At 33.0% G+C, this 3272-nt stretch overlaps 1 protein-coding gene across 1 annotated transcript in view; it reads right to left on the bottom strand.

The window, feature by feature from the left end:
• Nucleotides 1-3272, bottom strand: part of ITPR2 (inositol 1,4,5-trisphosphate receptor type 2) — a 547001-nt gene that overhangs the window by 145164 nt on the left and 398565 nt on the right. The gene's annotated exons all lie outside the window — the stretch shown is intronic.

Consider the following 3272-nt stretch of genomic DNA (forward strand, 5'->3'; position numbering starts at 1 on the left):
CTACACGGTAGTATATATGCAACATCTTTACCATCTGGGTTGTAGGAGAATAATATTTTCTATTTCTGTTTAATAGAGAATAAAAACAGCTTATGTTGTCTTTGGTGTTTTCTAATTTAGTTTATAAATATATTGTCTCAAACATGCTTATGTATTGAAATCAAAAATGTTTCTGATACAGCCAATTTATTATCCAAAATGGGTACAACATAGTTATACACCATCTTGCAACACAAAGTACAATATCCTCAACATTTGGAATGATGTTTCTTTTTTTTTTTTTAAGTCTTTATTGAATTTGTTACAATATTGCTTCTGTTTTAAGTTTTGGTTTTTTGGCCGCAAGGCATGTGGGATCTTAGCTCGTCAACCAGGGATCAAACCCACACCCCTTACACTGGAAGGTGAAGTCTTAACCACTGGACCGCCAGGGAAGTCCCTGGAATGATGTTTCTTTATACTGTGTTTTCAATAGCACTGCCCTAGAATTGTGGCAAACTGCAAGATGATAAAAATGACCTGGGAGATATTTCTATAGTGTTTTTGTAATATTCACTTAGATAAAAATCTCAACCTCCACACACGCAGAGCCAAATGGCTCTAAGATGCTTTTTAGTGACTCAAAATTAACATCTTATGGGATGAAAACTTAAATTGAATCAGTTGTTTGGTGATGTAGGCATTAACAATACAAATTTTGTTAAAGTTGTGCAAATTAATTACACTGGATATTTTTAATACCAAATTCTACCCAACTATTTTTCTTTCAGAAATACAGCCTATTGATTAAATGTCTAATATTAGTAACGATGATGATAATGTGATGGTGATGAGGATACCAACGTCACTAACCCATCCTAAAAAGATGTTGGGATTTTGTGGGAAAGGTAGCATTATTTTTTCTGTTCCATTTTCAATTTTTACAGATTTGTACTAACCCTAAAATTCCTTTTTTATAACCTAGCATCCCATATAAACAACATACCTAAAAAAATAAGGCTCCAGTGTTAGTGGAGAGCTTAGATCCTTAGAGCAATATTAATTGACCCCATAGAATTGAAAACTAAAACCCTGGCAACGCTAACAGTACTCTCTAATGAACTTCACTCAGCAGGCCCAATACATAATAGCTTAAAAATACATCCAATTTCAGAATGCTATTGGCAATATGGTATTTTTTCTGACCAATCTTTTTCATACTATGTTGGAGGAATAGAAATCTTGTAAATGACTTACTGAAATTTAAATCAATTTGAAAGTACGAGAGCCTATATATGCATAGAAATCAAATTCATGTGTATTAATAGAGGATTTTCTTCCAAAGGAAGCTGGAGTCCTTAGAAGAAAAACGAAAAACAAAAAACCAACAATAGTAACAAAAAAACCTACCTATTTATAAATTCAGCACTTTATAGTCCCAGATCAGTTATGAAATATAAATTAAAAGGGACAAGATATATGTATGAGAAAATTCATAAAATGGTATAGCAAATTAGTAAAGTTAAATATACTTAAAATTATAACGGGTTAAGTAATTAAATTTAAGGGTGAATGGTATAAAATAAAACCTTAACATTTTTAATATGGAATCTCTATAATGTTCTGGAGAATTTATAATTAAAAGCATACTACTTATACCTTCTAAAATTTGCCAATATACTATATCATTCTGTCTTACAAACATTGTTTCATATTGGCCATTATGTACAAAGCCTCAAGGATTGTTTAGAAATGTACACTCACCTCTTTCTTTAAGTAGAAAACTATGAATATTTCAAGTCAAATTCATTCATTTTGTATTTTATACATACCTTGATCTATCCAACTGTCATATTTTGAAAAGGTATATATAAATTATGCCTAGAAACATAAATGAAATTTTAAATGACCCTTTTTCAAAAAAGATTTCCATTTGAATAGCCAAGAGTATCTTTGTACTGTTAAATCATACCCCATCATTTAATTTAGGTTTTTTTACATAGGTCTGGATTTGTAAATAATCTGTTCGCCTATACTTTGACAAATCCTTCAGTATTTTCCCCATTAAGTTATGTCAGTTAAAAATGAGACTTAGGGACTTCCCTGGAGGACCAGTGGTTAGACTCTGTACTCTCACTGCCGAGGGCCCAGGTTCAATCCTAGTAGTTGGGGAACTAAGATCCCACAAGCCTCGTGGCATGGCCAAAAAAAAAAGAGAGAGAGAGATTTAAAGGTATAGTCTCTAGGTAAGTAAAGGATTTTAAAAGCCTGTTTCTTTATGAATTATGGTTAAAAATGAATTCAAGATATAATAACTTTTTTCTAGTAATTCAAATTAAGCTGTCTGTTATATAGGCCTAGGCTGTTTTTACTAAGTGAAGCATGAAGCTAATTAGGAAAAGGACACACATTCAATCTACATAAGGATCACCTTCTTTCTAATCTATGAAGATAAATACCCAAAGATTATATATATTGCAAATGAAAATAGTGAACTTATCTCTTTGTTTGCTTATTAAGAGCCATTAGCACAATCTCCACATAAGTAGTATATATATATATAATATATATTCCATTATATATCTAAATCTATATTTAGAAACATAATTATAGAAACATCATTTCTATTCTTCTTGGCCATAAATTTACCCATTAAAAAGTTAAACTTTATTCTCTCTATGATATTGGATCGACCTGTCTTTACAGAAAAATTTTATTTAACCAATGATTTTTAAACCTGTTTAACACTAAACATACGTGGTCTTTAATAATTCATCTCAATTGAATATATTTGGGATTATATAGTTTCTTGTGTATATTCACTTATCTGTTTCTACTTGAACAAAAAGTTGGAAGAAATTTTTTTCAAAATGCCATTGTGCTCCTGACGTCTGACAAATGGAACTGCTGGGAAGCATGCGCGTGATTTAAGTTGACGCACCTCCTTCAAAGGGAGTGTGAAAATGGCTTAGCTTATTTGGGGAAAAAAATAAGATTCTAATATATAATAAAAGAAAACAACTTTTAGAAAGTAGAGAGACATAAAACTAAAACACAGCCCTCCTCTGACATAGTCTCATTAACCGTGACTTGCTAGATAGAATTCTGTAGTCAAGATGAATTAAAAATATATGGGATAGGGCTTCCCTGGTGGCGCAGTGGTTGGGAGTCCGCCTGCCGTTGCAGGGGGCGCGGGTTCGTGGCCCTGTCCGGGAAGATCCCACATGCTGCGGAGCGGCTGGGCCCGTGAGCCATGGCCGCTGGGCCTGCGCGTCCGGAGCCTGTGCTCCACA

This window comes from Lipotes vexillifer, unplaced genomic scaffold (genome assembly GCF_000442215.2).
Source record: "Lipotes vexillifer unplaced genomic scaffold, Lipotes_vexillifer_v1.1 scaffold477, whole genome shotgun sequence".
Classification (NCBI taxonomy): domain Eukaryota; kingdom Metazoa; phylum Chordata; class Mammalia; order Artiodactyla; family Lipotidae; genus Lipotes; species Lipotes vexillifer.